This window comes from Oncorhynchus masou, chromosome 31, assembly GCF_036934945.1.
Source record: "Oncorhynchus masou masou isolate Uvic2021 chromosome 31, UVic_Omas_1.1, whole genome shotgun sequence".
Taxonomy (NCBI): Eukaryota; Metazoa; Chordata; class Actinopteri; order Salmoniformes; family Salmonidae; genus Oncorhynchus; species Oncorhynchus masou.
This window is the reverse complement of record NC_088242.1, coordinates 17,040,807-17,059,572: the sequence shown is the minus strand read 5'-3', so window position 1 is coordinate 17,059,572 and position 18,766 is coordinate 17,040,807. Positions and strand designations below refer to the sequence as shown.

Sequence of the window (18,766 nt, the reverse complement as noted above, 5' to 3'; positions counted from 1 at the left end):
GCAGAGGACTTCTAATCTGTCAAATTTCTGTTAAACTATTTTCTGTATAACTATCTGTTTTGGGGTTTTAGAAAATCTCTATAAAAATCCCATGTATTATTATTAACATGACATTAAATTATACTTTCAGTCTTTGATCATATGCCTACCTGGGATACAGGACACAGCTTTATTTGTAAGAACTATAAGCTTGTTAAGATATTGAGTGGATTGCTATGGCCCCTCTGGATAGCATTGTTTGCTTTGCTGTTAATGTTAGCTTGTCTGCCAGCTTGTTGTTAGCTTGTCTGCTAGTTTGTTGTTAGCTTGTCTGAGAGCTTGGCTGCTAGCTTGTCTGCTAGTTTGTTTTTAGCTTGTCTCTTAGCTTTATTAGCTTGGTTGCTAGCTTGTCATGAGATTGTAACTTAGCTTGTTGAGCTTGTCTATCAGCTTGTCTGCCATGTGCCCACTCGGCATGTACTCTTTCAATCCCATTTACTAGACTGTCTACTGCAACAAAAGAATGGTTATAGGAGTACATTCAACTGAGAGAAAACAATGTGAGTTAGCAAATGTATTGGCGAAAGCTAGAAAAGGGTATAAAATAAGGTGTAAAGTGGTGTAGACCAAGTAAAAGAGATGGTGAATAGGGCACATGCAGTGTTCAGTAACAGTGAAAGGGGGAGATTAAAAAAATAATAATAAATGTTTAATTAAATTTCACTTTTATTTAACAAGGCAGGTCAGTTAAGAACAAATTATTATTTACAATGACAGTCTACCACGGCCAAACCCGGATGACGCTGGGCCAATTGTGCACCGCCCTACCCTATGGGACTCCCAATCACAGCCGGATGTGATACAGCCTGGAATCAAACCAGGGACTGTATTGACGCCTCTTGCACTGAGATGCAGTGCCTTAGACTGCTGTGCCACTCGGGAGCAGTGTCTGTCAGCTGATGTATATTTTTGTTTGCATGTATGTACACTACTGGTCAAAAGTTTTAGAACACCTACTCATTCAAGGGTTTTTCTTTATTTGTACTATTTTCTACATTGTAGAATAATATTGATGACATCAAAAAAATGAAATAAGACATATAGAATCATGTAATAACCAAAAAGGTGTTAAACAAATCAAAATATATTTTATATTTGAGATTTTTCAAATAGCCATCCTTTTCCTTGATGACAGCTTTGCACACTCTTGGCATTCTCTCAACAAGCTTCACCTGGAATGCTTTTCCAACAGTCTCGAAGGAGTTCCCACATATGCTGAGCACTTGTTGGCTGCTATTCCTTCACTCTGCGGTCCGACTCTTCCCAAAACATCTCAATTTGGTTGGGTCGGGGGATTGTGGAGGCTAGGTCATTTGATGCAGCACTCCATCACTCTCCTTCTTGGTAAAATAGCCCTTACAAAGCCTGGAGGTGTGCTGGGTCATTGTCCTTTTGGAAAACAGATGATAGTCCACGAAGCCCAAACCAGATGGGATGGCGTATCGCTGCAGAATGCTGTGGTAGCCATGCTGGTTAAGTGTGCCTTGAATTCTAAATAAGTCACAGATTGTCACCAGCAAAGCACCTCCACACCATAACACCTCCCCCCCCATGCTTTACGGTGGGAAATAAACATGCGGAGATCATCAGTTCACCCACACCACGTCTCACAACGGCACGGAGGTTGGAACCAAAAATCTTCAATTTGGACTACAGACCAAAGGACACATTTCCACCAGTCTAATATCCATTACTCGTGTTTCTTAGCCCAAGCAAGTCCTTTCTTCTTATTGGTGTCCTTTAGTAGTGGTTTCTTTGCAGCAATTTGACCATGAAGGCCTGATTCACACAGTCTCCTCTGAACAGTTGATGTTGAGATGTGTCTGTTACTTGAGCTCTGTGAAGCATTTACATGGGCTGCAATTTCTGAGGCTGTTAACTCTAATGAACTTATCCTCTGCAGCAGAGGTAACTCTGGGTCTTCCATTCCTGTGGTGGTCCTCATGAGATCCAGTTTCATCATAGCGCTTGATGGTTTTTGCGACTGCACTTGAAGACATTTTTTCGTATTGACTGACCTTCATGTCTTAAAGTTATGATGGACTGTTGTTTATCTTAGCTTATATTAGCTGTTGTTGCCATACTATGGACTTGGTCTTTTACCAACATAACTTGTCACAACATAACTAATTGGCTCAAATGCATTAAGAAGGAAAGAAAATCCACAAATTAACTTTTAAGAAGGCACAACTGTTAATTGAAATGCATTCCAGGTGACTAACTCATGAAGCTGGTTGAGAGAATGCCAAGAGTATGCAAAGCTGTCATTAAGGCAAAGGGTGGCTTTTTGAAGAATCTCAAATATGTTTAACACTTTTCTGGTAACTACATGATTCCATATGTGTTATTTCATAGTTTTGATGTCTTCACTATTATTCTAAAATGTAGAAAATAGTAAAAATAAAGAAAAACCCTTGAATGAGTAGGTGTTCTAAAACGTTTGACCGGTCGTGTATGTACTCTATGTATACACACACACACACACACACACACACACACACACACACACACACACACACACACACACACACATATATATATATATATATATATATATATATATATATTTATAGTAAAATCAATATTTCATTATTAACATTTTCAATATTTATTTTAAGTTTGAACTGAAATATGGCAATAATGCTTTTTTTTCACGTGAATGTGGACTGCTGAAAAAGAGAGAGAATGTGACGGGGAAATCATGCCTATTTCTGGAATTTCACAAAAGGGCAGAGAGAGGGTTGAGTCGCATCAGGTCTGGGCCCATATCAACAAAGTATCTCAGCGCAAGAGTGCAGATCTAGGATCAGTTTAAGCATTTAGATCATAATGACTAAGATTCTATGGACATATCTCAGATCAGCACTCATAAATAATTAGTAGTGAGCAGAGATTAAGTGCTAAAAGGGTACATCACCTCACAGTCAAAGTGAAATTTGTGACATGGTGATAAGGAATTTAAAGTAAAAAGAATGTGAGGTCTATCAACACTATCAGAGACTGATAAAGTTGTCATGTCTTTTGCCAAAATGATGGCAAACTAGGTGCCCAGCATGTCATGCCATTGCCCCTAGTGGGGAACATTACATTTGGAGGAAGTATGTGTTACAATAAAGCATGCAATAATCATTGAAAGGTTGAGAGGATGTAAAGGCCTCCTAAAACAGAACAACACATTGGTCAGTCAACATTTCTCATCAACATTTAGTTATATAAGTATTATACGTGTTCAATTAGTAAATCAGTGAAACTGCTGGCTGTTACAGATAACAGACGTATAATTCAATTCAGAAGGTCGACTGTAGAAATATTGATACATGAACTTTACAGAAGTGAACACTGGTTGGTTTTTACACTAGTTAAAACCATTTGCATTACATCTGTAATATGTTTTAATCTGATTTATCAATTTAAAGGAGAAATCGTGAGTCATGAGAATGCAAACTTTTAAGATTAGATAAATAATGACATTCAATTTGATTATATAGCTTTACAAGTACATAAGTGAATATAAGCTATGTGATAACTATAGAATGAGTCATTTCTTTGTCTGAAAGTACCATGTCATCATGTTGGTATACCTACACATTGGACGTTGGGCCACACAGCATAGCTCCTAGCTCCCATCAGATGAAACAAGTATCCTACCTCTCCTCAATGGTTTCAGGCCCCGATTCAAGCGATTTATTGACCAAGAAACTTACCAGCATATCAGCTCCCCTTCCAAATCAGACACCATGCACCACAACCAACCAATACAAGTGTGAGAGCAGCAGCATTTTGTGAACAAAATAGGATGCAAGTACTGTAATAATGAGGACTTTGTTATGGTAATAAAAGGAAATGTTTGTAATTTCTTCAACTGTAAGCTACATATACAGGGCATCTCTGTCGGCATGGTTGGAATGGGCATATAAGGAAATATTGGGCACTTTGATCATAGCCGTGGGAAGTAGGGGGGCTGATGGTGCTGCAGCACCCCCTGAAAAATCAGAATAAAAAAATAGATATATAAATTGAAAAAATATATATTTCATTAAAGTAGTGCACTCGGCCTTTACTCGTCTGTATTAGCGGACCACCTATCAGCAAAATAAATCACAGCACCCCCACACCCAAACTACTTCCCGCGGCTATGACTTTGTTCACAAAAGGATAGCTTGATGATGAGAAGCACGCTTCCTATTCAAAAAGCATTCTGGGGTGGCAACAAGCTTTGAGCTGGTATGGTGAAGTGACAACAGTAGCGATGAGGAGAAAAGTAAGAAAGCAGGGGCTGTTTGCTGATATATCTATACCTTAAAGAACAGCTCTTAATTATCATCCCATAGGAACACATAAACACTTCAAACATTTCACCGGGGTGAGAGTGTTCTCTGGATTGTAACTGTATTTTGACAAGGATCATTTTGATATTTTTAACTATGAATGTGTCATTTTAATAAAAATGGGTTTTTGATGCACAATCTGTCCAATGATTTTATCACCATTTTATTACTCTGTTTCTAGTGTTTCTCTTCCTCATATATTAGTCATTTCAAAACAAAATGGCATTTCAAAATACGAATATCACATCCAATGAAATCTGCTTTACAGTAATTTAAGCTTGAAAAAATGTATGTTGTTTCTTTCATCCAACCGTGTAATTCTATACACTCTGATAAAAATCTATACATCCAGCAAACAAATAGAAAAGCAGGGTCAACGATAGGGGAAAAATCTCCATGGCAACCTATGACAACATCTAAGACCATCCAACAAGTAAAAGCCAAGACAGACTTGACTAAAGCCAAGAGTCATTCAAATGATGTTTCTACACTACCCAGCGACGTACGTTCAAACCATGTTGAACTGAAATTGAACTTAAAATTCTCAATTCATACATGTAGTTTTATTTCCTGACCTAAACTGTTGCACATGCATTGCCTTTATATCCTATGTTCACTGGACAAAATGTCAATGTCATCTTACAACCTCTCCTCAAACTAGGGTTCATGACAGATGTCACCATGACACACAACAGGACACTATCTTTACCAAATCTACCCATACAACTATTTTATTGACACAGATATAAGTGTGTTCCTTTAGTGTAGTACCTTTCTAACAGTGATTCAACTAGGGATCATGTTATGACAGATACCATTTACACCAAACCCCCACCCGTCTATCAAGCACAGACACACACACGCACACGCACACACACACACACACACGCACACACACACACACACACACAAGTAATATAATAATTACTTTTGGGGATTACGTAGATTACATTTAGTTACATTTAACTGGTTTTAACACACAAACACACACACACACACACACACACACAAACACACCACTTTCTCCCTTCCCAAATCTCCCCAGCTGGTTGATAATCCTGGCAGAGGAATAAACCTGCCTAATCCCCTTGACGAAGCAGCGATCCCACTGCCATTGTGCTGCTAATACCACACAACAATACAATGCACTTCACTCCACTTAGCTCCACTCCCATGCAGAAAACACTATATACATATTGGTATATGACATAGTGCCATGTAGAGCCCATGATTATAGTCAAAACACCAGCTTGTACACAGCTAGTACACATACAGTACACATACCCGAAAACCGAGCATAACATTGCCTCTCTAGTAATAGGCATACTACTAAATTCATCTGCATATAACATCTGTATCCAATATTACTCTTATTTAGCCTGTACACATACAGTAAATTTCCACTGTGTGTGTGTGTGTGTGTGTGTGTGTGTGTGTGTGTGTGTGTGTGTGTGTGTGTGTGTGTGTGTGTGTGTGTGTGTGTGTGTGTGTGTGTGTGTGTGTGTGTGTGTGTGTGTGTGTGTGTGTGTGTGTGTGTGTGTGTGTGTGTGTGTGTGTGTGTGTGTGTGCGTTGCAGGGTATGACATTTGTTTTCACATTCTAAAACATGTGTGCCACTCATTGTACTGCAGACTGAGTTACTATGAAGCACTGACTTACTATGAAGTACTGAGTTACTATGAAGGGCTGACTTACTATGAAGGGCTGAGTTACTATGAAGGGCTGAGTTATTATGAAGGGCTGAGTTACTATGAAGCACTGACTTATAATGAAGGGCTGAGTTATTATGAAGGGCTGACTTACTATGAAGGGCTGAGTTACTATGAAGGGCTGATTTACTATGAAGGGCTGAGTTATTATGAAGGGCTGAGTTATTATGAAGGGCTGAGTTATTATGAAGGGCTGAGTTACTATCAAGGTCTGAGTTACTATGAAGGGCTGACTTACTATGAAGGGCTGAGTTAATATGAAGGGCTGACTTACTATGAAGGGCTGACTTACTATGAAGGACTGAGTTATTATGAAGGGCTGAGTTATTATGAGGGGCTGAGTTACTATGAAGGGCTGACTTACTATGAAGGGCTGACTTACTATGAAGGACTGAGTTATTATGAAGGGCTGACTTACTATGAAGGGCTGAGTTATTATGAAGGGCTGACTTACTATGAAGGACTGAGTTATTATGAAGGGCTGAGTTACTATGAAGGGCTGAGTTATTATGAAGGGCTGACTTACTATGAAGGACTGAGTTATTATGAAGGGCTGAGTTACTATCAAGGTCTGAGTTACTATGAAGGGCTGAGTTACTATGAAGAACTGAGCTACTATGAAGAACTGAGCTACTATGAAGGGCTGAGTTACTATGAAGGGCTGAGTTACTATGAAGAACTGAGCTACTATGAAGGGCTGAGTTACTATGAAGAACTGAGCTACTATGAAGGGCTGAGTTACTTATATCATACTGAAGCATCAAACTCTATTTCATTCACCAACTGTCAAATGTTATCGGTTTGAGTAACTATCATCAAAATCCTTAGCTCTGTGGATGTCCCTCTGGATTTCTGTGTAGCCTAATATTTTGGAGAGAATTAAAAGCTACTTTTATGACCAAAGAAAGGGTCTAGGCCTGGCAACTCCGAACTTTGAACACCACTAAGGCAAATTCAGAAGATTGCTTCTCCCTACACTTTTTCACATTGGGATAGTCAAGGTCATTTGTACTCAGTGGTGGAAAAAGTACACAACTGTCATATTTGAGTAAAAGTAAAGATAACTTAATAGAAAATGACTCAAAAGTGAAAGTCACCCAGTAAAATACTACTTGAGTAAAAGTCTAAAAGTATTGGGGAATAAATTAGAGGTCTAAATTAGAGGTCGACCGATTATGATTTTTCAACGCCGATACCGATACCGATTATTGGAGGACCAAATAAGTCGATACCAATTAAATCGGACAATTTGTATTTATTTATTTGTAATAATGACAATTACAACAATACTGAATGAAAACTTATTTTAACTTGATATAATACATCAATAAAATCAATTTAGCCTCATGTAAATAATGAAACATGTTCAATTTGGTTTAAATAATGCAAAAACAAAGTGTTGGAGAAGAAAGTAAAAGTGTAATATGTGTTAACATTTCAGTTCCTTGCTCAGAACATGAGAACACATGAAAGCTGGTGGTTCCTTTTAACATGAGTCTTCAATAATCCCAGGTAAGAAGTTTTAGGTTGTAGTTATTATAGGAATTATAGGACTACTTCCCTCTATACCATTTGTATTTCATTAACCTTTGACTATTGGATGTTCTTATAGGCACTTTAGTATAGCTTCCATCCCTCTCCTCGCTCCTCCCTGGGCTCGAACCAACAACACAACGACAACAGCCACCATCGAAGCAGCGTTACCCATGCAGAGCAAGGGGAACAACGACTAGAAGGCTCAGAGCGAGTGACATTTGAAACTCAATTAGCGCGCGCTAACTCGCTAGCCATTTCACCTCGGTTACACCAGCCTCATCTCGGGAGTTGATAGGCTTGACGTCATAAACAGCGCATTGCTTGACGCACAATGAAGAGCCGCATGGCAAACCGCACGAAAGTGCTGTTTGAATGAATGTTTACGCGCTGCTTCTGCCTACCACCGCTCAATCAGATACTTAGATACTTGTATGCTCAGTCAGATTATATGCAGATTATATGCAACACAGGACACTAGATAATATCTAGTAATATCATCAACCACGTGTAGTTACCTAGTGATTATGATTGATTATGTTTGATTGTTTTTTATAATGTAAGTTTAATGCTAGCTAGCAATTTACATTGGTTTACTGCATTCGCGTAACATGCAGTCTCCATGTGGAGTGCAACGAGAGAGAGGCAGGTCGTTATTGCGTTGGACTAGTTAACTGTAAAGTTGCAAGATTGTATCCCACGAGCTGACAAGGTGCAAATCTGTCGTTCTGCCCCTGAACGAGGCAGTTAACCCACCATTCCTAGGCCATCATTGAAATTAAGAATGTGTTCTTAACTGACTTGCCTAGTTAAATAAAGGTATACAAAATAATGATATATATATATTTTTATCGGTGCCCAAAAATACAGATTTCCGATTGTTATGAAAACTTGAAATCGTCCCTAATTAATCGGCTATTCCGATTAATTGGTCGACCTCTAGTTTAAATATACTTAAGTATCAAAAGAAAATGTTTAAGTTATTTCAAATTCCTTGTACTAAGCAACCCAGACTGCACCAGCTAGCAAGCATTTTAGCTAGGTAGGCTATGACAACAAAAAACAAAAGTGTACTGTATGACAGAGACATTGACTGTTTTGCCAACTTGAAAGAGAGGAGGATGGCATTGGCGTTCAACTAGTCTACAAGTAGGGTGAGTCAAAAAGATCATATTTACCTGCACACACACAATATTTAGCTATATTAATTGACCTAATTTATATTGGTATCTTTAAGTTTGTTTTCAGTGTATTAAACTAAGTATATAAATAGCCTTGTGGATTTAATGATGTTTAAAATTTTAAATTGAAATGGTGCTGGAATAACAGAGGCAGTGCTCCTGTTGTCTTTGTGCTGACTTGAGGTAACTCTGTTGTTCCATATCAGTAGTTTTTTGTAAACTGTCGAAAACATTAACTTACTTGACCATGCTGCAAGTTAAATAACTGTTTGTTACATGTTTGCTTTGTGGATTTCACTGTACTCTCCGGCTTTGTGATGAAACAAACAAAGGTGTAGTTGAATTTATTACGCCACTGTGTGACTGTAGTCTTTTTGTTGTCATGGCCTTATTGTATATCATGGTGGTGTATGAATGGGTTACAGATCAAACAACACAATTATCACAACATAGGTTGTAATATGGCTTATTAACTGTCTTGACTTGGCTTTCTCGTGACTTGGGGTGGCAGGTAGCCTAGGGGTTAAGAGCGTTGGTTCAGTAACTGAAAGGTTGCTGATTTTAATCCCTGAGTCGACTAGGTAAAAAAAAACATGTCGATGTGCCCTTGAAGAAGGCACCTAACGACAATTGCTCCTGTAAGTCACTCTGGATAAGAGCGTCTGCTAAAATGACAAAAAATAATTATAATTATACACACACCGCTACTGGCGCCTATAATTTAATAACGCCTGCTAATTTAATTACAATATGTCCTCCAGCTGCGTCATGCCCTGAGACACGTTACCCGTTACCCGTTTTCACAGAACTAGCAGAGTGCATATTTTACCATTTTCGTTGTGAAGACAATTCTCTACAATGTCGAAATAACATAACAGAGCTTTCAAATTCAGTGCCACGTCTGCCGCCTGTGCCTATCATGATGACATGTTGAGAATGAAGCAGGCTTCATTTGCTGTGTAATAACGCAGTGACAATGATTAAGAAATCAATCGGCCCACTTTCTCTCTGTGTACTTTCAAAGATCAACTTAAATGTTTAACATCGTTTTAACTGAGTTAATTACTCTTAAACTCTTAAAGGTAGACTATGAACTTGTTATAATCAGATGTATGTGTGAGTACTGCATAGGTGTAATAGATTGTATTATGTAGATGCATCTGACAAACATTCTCATCAAGCATTCTTTAAATGCTTCAGTTCAAATAGACATAGCTCTTCTTGACTGATTAAATCGATGGAGTAGATCAGCATTACTATTCCAGGCAGATTGTGGGTTCTATCACTGTAATTGTCTGCATAATGTCCAACCCCCATATGGGATTTGGATTTGTTTGTGTGTATATATATACACACACAAACACACTACCGGTCGAAAGTTAAGACACCTACTCACACAAGTGTTTTTCAAAATTTTTACTATTTTCTATATTGGAGAATAATAGTGAAGACATGAAAACTATGAAAAAACACATATGGAATCATGTAGTAACTAATATTTTCTTAACTCTATTTCTTGAACTGCTTTGTTGGTTAAGGGCTTGTAAGTAAGCATTGCTCAGTAAGGTCTACACCTGTTGTATTTGGCAATTTGATTCGATTTTTGATAATACATTGCAGATCTCTACTGCAAAGAATTCTTCCACCCACATATACATTATATGGCCTACGCCCCACTACTTTCTAGCAAGAACTTTTCTGATCCACGAACAAAGCAGCAGAAAACCTGAAACAAACCACAGATGCATCAAGGGAGAAAAATAGAAGTGACTTAACAGTCTCAAAGGTCAATGCCACCCATTCTACCGATTCAGAGAAAATGAATGGATCAATGTGTTGTTAAATTACAATTTAGGCCAAATCAAGACTAATGAGAGTGTGTAGCTCATCGCTCAGCTGTGCAGTCTGGTCTGATCTCCACACACACACACACACACACACACACACACACACACACACACACACACACACACACACACACACACACACACACACACACACACACACACACACACACACACACACACCCTTATGCATCACACAAGACCAGAGGAAGGTTATAGTGGCATGTCTTACGGCCTTCACCATATTCCTCATTATCCTCCACAGACCACAGTTAGTGGTGAGAGAGAAAGAGGGGGATATAGATGGGAGGAGAAAGTGAGTGAGAAAGAGAGAGGAAGACAGAGAGACAGACCGACAGAAAGAAAGCAAGAGCAGTTAGTGAGACAGAGAGAGCAAGAGAGTGAAAAAGAGAGCGGGGTAATGGAAGGATAAAGAGAAAAGGAAAGCGAGAGAGAGAGAGAGAGAGAGAGAGAGAGAGAGAGAGAGAGAGAAAGAAGAAAAGGATGGGGGCCAAGTGACCAGCCGCTCTTGATAGAAATCAATAAGACCCACAGCCAGCTGCAGCTGGAAGCTCGAGGCACGGTGCAGGGTTACATCCTAAATGGCACCCTATCCCAACCTCTATTGAGTGAACACTATGGGATTTGGCCAAAAGTAGTGCACTATAGGGAATAGGTTGCCATTTGGTACACACACCGTTTTTGCACTCACCAGCTTAGTCTGCTGGAACTTTAATGCATTCAGACCAAGCACAATCTCGGCTTTATGTAGCTTATCATTAGCCCATTTGTCATCCCTCTATTGATCTGATGCTGAGCTAGCATGGCTAGATAGCTATCATACCAGTGCATTGAAATCTGAGCTAGCATGGCTAAGTAAATAGTGGGTAGAGGGTATACAGTGGCTATCTAGCAGCCCAGTGGTGGATTTAGGTATAGGCGACATGGGCAGCCACCCAGAGCAACATCTTCCCAGAGGTGGCACAGGGTGCCAGCCCAAATTTGGGGGGAAATGGTGACATTTGCGAGATCGGTTTTCTATCCCTCATTTGCACGTCATGTGTGTGGGACTTATGGGTCAATTAACCTTGTCGGAGTGGGCGCCCTGATTCTAGTTTGTGAGCTAGGCAGGCCACTGCCTGGGAAGGTCTCCCACTCAGAAGTACGAGATGGCGGGGGGAGGTTGACCTCAGGTCTCCCCACTGGAAGTCCGTGGTAGAGGGAGCGGGGGAATCTATCAAATAGAGCACCTCTAACTTTGTACAGTACTAATGCACTTACTAAATTCCGTCACACTACGAAATGCTACCAAATAAACCGCAATTCATTCATAATACTGTGAATATATAGTTTCACAGACATATTGTTGTTGTTTTTTTACCCAGGGAGCCTTACAAGCTAGAACCACCCCTCCAGTACCCTATTCCTCTGTTGTAAATTTGTTACATTGTTGATTTTATGGCATCCCTCTGGCTGCAACAAGAGATGGAAAGGCTCTAAAAAGTACACCAAAGCAATGGGAAACTGAAAATCCTCAGTGGAAATAGTAACAGCCGTTCTACATGGACCGTGTACATGTACCAACAACCGCATGATACATTTCCTGCTGACAGCTTCTCCAATTCCAAAACATACTGTAGGAAGTATGATACTCCCTACTGAATACCACCAGTTCGTATGTAGCCTACAAACTTGCTACTGCTAAAGTAGCTATGGCAGTATAGTCTCCCAATCCCCATCCCCAATACACTGTGATTATATATTGTATAGTGTACTGCTAGCTTTGCCAGTATCTGGATTTAAATCCCCACTACACTGTTCTACTTTAAGTTGATACGTGGACAATGAGAGCCCATCCGCCTGTCCGGCTTTTTCCACGAAGACGTCCTTTACTCCTTTATCTGCTATGGTCCAGACAGAGGGAATAGTGGGAAGGAACAGATGCACAGAAGAGCTCTCTATTCTTTGACATCTTGTGGGTCGTCCGACCGCCTGCCTGATCCAATGGGATAATCATAAGCAGACTAGCTTACAATTCTAATAACCTTAATCCGAGGGACTGACAATATCTGCAATAGTACTACAGATGTGGAGTTACATCTTGCTTGTTGCCATGCCACAGAAAATAGTCTAAACACTGATGTGATGTTGCCTGGTTGCAATGCTATTAAGGAGACAATACAGGATGGATTATCGTACATTTGGCTATTTCAGCATATTTCAAAGATATCATAAAACATAAGCTATAAATAATTTGCAGCGTGCTGCTCATGAAATTAGAGCAACTGGCTTTTCTCTTTTTAAACTACTCAGCCTAATTCATGCAATATGATCTTACTATGTGAGGTTCTTCATAATAGTCTTGTAATTCCACGAGCAGAAATATAGCCCTAGGAGTATTGTCATTATTGCAATATGCAAGGAGAAATTACCACATATCAGTTGGATGCCAATGACTATGGAAAAACGGGAATTTCATCATGGGGGTACAATGTAAATGATCCGTGCTGTAAAAATGACAGACCCAGTTTGAGACCCACCCTTCCTCCTTCCTCTATCATTATAACTACTGATTGTTTTTATAGTGGGCCTGCTGTGTCTACGATAAAATGCTGTATTTACTCTTTCACTGCATACAGTACTCCAACACTCGGTCTTATAGAGTGGCTTCCAACCAGCGGCATCAAAGAGCAACGTATTTTTCTGAAACCCAAGAGACACCACACACACACAGCCAAGGATCTAGCTTTCCTCCTCCTCTTTGTGAAGGATCTCTTTCCTCAGTCTCTCATTATGTGGAGTTCAATCCAATCAGATTCCGATTGCTAGATATAATTATACATGGCTAACAGAGTGAAATGAGTCAATTTTGTTAAACATATGACTACAAACTGACTAATTATTTGAAAGTTTGTTCGTAGGTGTACAATCTTTTTGACATTGATACAGCAAGTGTCAGCATGCTTTAAACTGGTGATTTGCTGTTACAGCTATCCATGCAGTTTACGCTGAGGTGCTGTCCATGGTGCTGAAACTCATGTGGTGGCTAGTTCAATATGTTTTAAATATGACATGTGCATGTTGCAAACTATAATTTGGTTCAACCATTCATCATTTTAACAAAGGAATGAAATGTGTACATGTTGTCTTACATATGCTATTTCTGCATGTTACAATACATAATGCTTACATGAGAAGACACATTCATCACAAACAATATAGTTTATAGCTAATGGTTTGTGTATTAATGGTTGTAAGGGTGGTTACGGGTAAGACAACCCTCTCATGAAAAAGCGTTGTCAATGAGCTTCACACACACACACACACAAACTCTCTCTCTCTCTCTGTCTCTCTCTCTCTTTCTCTCTCTGACAGTCAAGTGCAGTTGTATTTAATAAAACAAGGCAAAAAATCCTCAGGGAAAATCCCTCTAATCTTTTCAATCCAATATCCTGTAGTCTGTGGGATGGATATATATCTCCCTGAAAGAGAGGGAGAATGAAAGAGAGTGTGACGAGAGACAAGAGAGAGAGAGGGGGGGAGAGAGAGAGACAGAGAAAGAGAGAGAGAGAGTAGTGGTAGTGTTTAAGTGGAGGGAACAGCAGGAAGCAGCTTCCAGACAGACAGAATGACACTTTCAGATCCACAGGGACACCCGACAGACTGACACACTATCTATCTGCTTCTGCAGCCTCACAGAGGAGGCAACGATTAATGATTGGATAGGCTGCGACTCTTAAGGTTCATTCACAATTTGGACTTGAAATCAGACACTCAACTTTAATCATTTCAATTTTGCTAACGTGTTTTAACATGTTGCTTCAAAGGACAGTCATCGAACAGTGTATTAGGTACACCAACTTAGGACCGGGGCGGAACCCTCTTTGCCTTCAGAACAGCCTGACTTCTTTGGGGCATTCTACAAAGTGTCAGAAACGTTCCACGACGACAACTCAAGTAAACTGAACTCGCGATCATGTACGAGGCAATGTTTTTACTCTCCTCAGTTGTCCAGTGTTGGTGATCTTGTGCCCACTGTAGCCGCTTCTTCTTGTTTGTAGCTGATTGGCGTGGAACCTGGTGTGGTCGTCTGCTGCAATAGCCCATCTGTGACAAGGATTGATGAGTTGTGCGTTCCGAGATACCATTCGGCGCACCACTGTTGTACCACACCTTTATTTGTCTGTTTGTGGCCTGCATGTAAGCTTGCATGATTTTTGCCAGTCTCCTTCGACCTCTCTCATCAATGAGCGGTTTTTGTCAACAGGACTGCTGCTGACTGGATGTGCTTTGTTTGTTGTAAACCCTAGACAATGTTGTGCATGAAAAGCCCAGGCCGTTTCTGAGATACTGTATCTGGTGCACCTGGCACCGACGATCATTCCACACTCAAAGTCACTTAGGTCACTCGTTTTGCCCATTATAACATTAAATCGTACAGTAACTGAAAGCCTCATTGCCTGTCTGCCTGCTTTATATAGCAAGCCGTGGTCGCGTGACTCACTGCATGAAGGAGCAATCCATCTTTGTGTAATGTCCAACAAAAGTGATGTATTGTCATTACCAGGTCAGGTTACAGGAGACCACAACCCTACAGATTATCTCTCAACCCCAACAGAGGAGGAGAGATCTAGGGGTCTGAAGATGTTGGGGTTTTATGGCCCTTCACGCCCCTGGTAAATCTCAGGCCACAGACAAATTCCTTTGTCCTGTTTCTATGGAGAACTAGCCTCAGAACATTAAACATGAAATAAAGGGACTTTGGAACAATGGTTTCCGTCAGCCACAATGGTGGTCATGACGATAGATGGAATATGAAAATGCATGTCATTATTGTTTTGTTATTAAAGGTTAATAGATGACGTTATTACAAAAATATTGTAATGTGAAGAGGTTTCCTAGTATATGTTTGATGTTTATACATTGTACGTTGTATGGAAAAAATCTAAATCAAAGAGAAATGGGGAAGATGAAATGTTAAGTTAGTTGTCTAAAATTGGATTTGAATAAAATTTAGAACTTGCCTAAGTAACTTGGTACGCACAGAGAACTGCCCTAAAGGCAGGTACGCCCACTTCTGACCCAAGGGTATAAAACCTGTGAGTATAGAATTTACAGCAGGACTACGTGACCCCAGCTGCAGCGAGATCTACAAAGTCAACGAACCCAGAACGCAATGCAAGTTTGAGGACAAAGAAATCCTTTTCTACCCAAGCTACGGATGAGTAGCTGTGTCTAAGTGGGTGAATTCAAGTCGAACCACCTAGCCTCCATCTCCCATCGAATTGTGGTATCTAAAGGGTTTCATTCCTATGCTGTGAGCTCTGAGCTACAGAGCTGTCTGTACTCAGGAGACTCCTTCCAGAGCAAAGGGTGAGGGAACAGACTCCTAAGCCAAAAAAGACACTGACATCGGGAGGACTCTCAGAGAGGTGCGCCAGAGTAGGGCATCATCGAACAGCTGAAGGCCTACGCAGAGAATCCTCTGAGATCATCCCCACGTAATTACATCATTATATTCTGACTCATAAGAGCGGCAGTTTGGGGCAAGGCTAGGGTTAGAATAGCATAGCTGACAAATTCACCCAAATGTACATTTCTCTTGTGTACTTTCTTTTTTTCTCTCTCTTTTGAAATCCTCATTGTGGGTAACACACGCCATAGTGTGCTGGCCCGTTATACTAAGTTCTAATCAATAGCTTATAATGTGTTATGTCTATGTGTATCTTTTATCATCATTTTAGCTTTTTAGTAAATAAATATTTAACTAAGATGGGTGTTGTACGAACTCATTGGTGAGACCCGGGTCCGTGCAGATTCACGGGCTATACGACGTTCAGAACGAGATTGGTAGAGGCAACTGGTTAATTAGCGGCTGTTGTAAAATCGATAATCTGATATTCAGTGAGTTAATTTGGGAAATAGAAACTCAATAAAAACTAGTTTTCCCATGGTGCCCCAGGTTAATGAGTTAATAATTGCTTGATTCAGTTAATCACGTAATTAGAAACTTGTAATCATTCGATGAGCAACAGTCGTCACATGAATTAATACAACGTCACGACAGTAGCATACAGTCAATTGAATACAGTGGCTTGCGAAAGTAGTCACCTCTTTGGCATTTTTCCTATTTTGTTGCCTTACAACCTGGAATTAAAATTGATTTTTGGGTTGCATCATTTGATATACACAATATGCCTATCACTTTTAAGATATTTTTTTTATTGAGAAACAAACAAGAAATTAAAAGAAAACTGAAAATTTGAGCATGCATAACTATTCACCCCCCCAAAGACAATAGTTTGTAGAGCCACCATTTGCAGCAATTACAGCTGCAAGTCTCTTGGGGTATGTCCCTATAAGCTTGGCACATCTAGCCACTGGGATGTTTGCCCATTCTTCAAGGCAAAACTGCTCCAGCTCCTTCAAGTTGCAGCAATCTTTAAGTCATACCACAGATTTTCAATTGGATAGAGGTCTGGGATTTGTCTAGGCCATTCCAAGACAAACTGTTCGATAAAGTCCCTCTTTAAATAAATAAAAATCTGTTTAGTTGGCGCCATTGATTTAAGTAATCCACTCGTTCAACATGCATACAAACAAATCCCAAAAGTTACCGGTAAAGTTATTCCAAGCAAATCAAAGATGTTTCTAATTAATCCTCAGGTAAGCTAATATCTAAATAATCAATAACATTTAAGACGGAGAATAGTATGTTCAATAGCGAAGATAAATAACAAAGAGCGAGCACCTCATTCACGCGCGCAACAAGACTACTTTTCTAATGAGGGACACTTGTTAGTTTTTCAAGAAACAAGCCTGAAACCCTGTCTAAATACAGTTGACATCTAGTGGAAGACATAGGAACTGCAATCCGGGTCCTATCTATTTGTTTTTGCATTGAAATGGCCTGTGACCCCAAAAAAAAACATTTTCCTCTGGTTATCGCCTGCCATATCAGTTCTTTTATATTCACAGACATTATTTTAACCGTTTTAGAAACTTTCGAGTGTTTTCTATCCAATGCTACCAATTATATGCATATCCTAGCATCTGGGCCTGAGTAACAGGCAGTTTCCTTTGGGCAAGTAAGTCATCCGAACTTCCGAACCTGGCCCCCTAGCCTTAAGAGGATTTATTAAACCATTCAAGTATTGCTTTAGCAGTATGCTTAGGGTCATTGTCCTGCTGGAAGGTGAACCTCCGTCCTAGTCTCAAATCTCTGGAATACTGAAACAGGTTTCCGTCAAGAATTTTTAGCGCCATACATCATTCCATCAATTCTGACCAGTTTCCCAGTCCCTGCCTATGAAAAACATCCCAACAGCATGATGCTGACACCACCATGTTTCACTGTGAGGATGGTGGTCTCTGGGTGAAGGGAGGGGTTGGGTTTGCACCAGGCATAACATTTTCATTGATGGCCAAAAAGCTCAATTTTAGTCTCATCTATCCAGAGTACCTTCTTCCATATGTTTGGGGAGTCTCCCACATGCCTTTTGGCGAACACCAAACGTGTTTGCTTATTTTTTTCTTTAACCTCTTACACTTATGGTGGCGCTATTTCATTTTTGGAAGAAAAACGTTCCCGTTTTAAACAAGATATTTTGTCACAAAAAGATGCTCGACTATGCATATAATTGCTACTGTTCGAAAGAAAACACTCTGACGTGTCCAGAAATACAAATATCTTCTCTGTGCGTGCCCTTTAACGTGAGCTTCAGGCAAAACCAAGATGACTTGGCATCCAGGAAATGACAAGGATTTTTGAGGCTCTGTCTTTCATGATCTCCTTATATGGCTGTGAACGCAAGAGGAATGAGTCTGCCCTTTCTGTCGTTTCCCCAAGGTGTCTGCAGCATTGTGACGTATTTGTAGGCAGATCGTTGGAAGATTGACCATAAGAGACCACATTTACCACGTGTCCGCCCGGTGTCCTGCGCCGAAATTGGTGCGCAAAAGTCACCTGCCAGTATTTTTCCATGGGGCACAGAGAGAGAAGCAAGCTTCCACAAACTGCATGTCAATGAAGAGATATGTGAAAAAACACCTTGAGGATTGATTCCAAACAACGTTTGCCATGTTTCGGTCGATATTATGTAGTTAATCCGGAAAAAGTTTCACGTTGTAGG

The 18,766-nt window shown here is 40.0% G+C and overlaps 1 protein-coding gene across 18 annotated transcripts in view; it reads right to left on the bottom strand.

Moving 5' to 3' along the window:
• LOC135523501 (neurexin-1a) overlaps positions 1-18,766 on the bottom strand; it is a 608,692-nt gene that overhangs the window by 568,750 nt on the left and 21,176 nt on the right. The window lies entirely within an intron of this gene.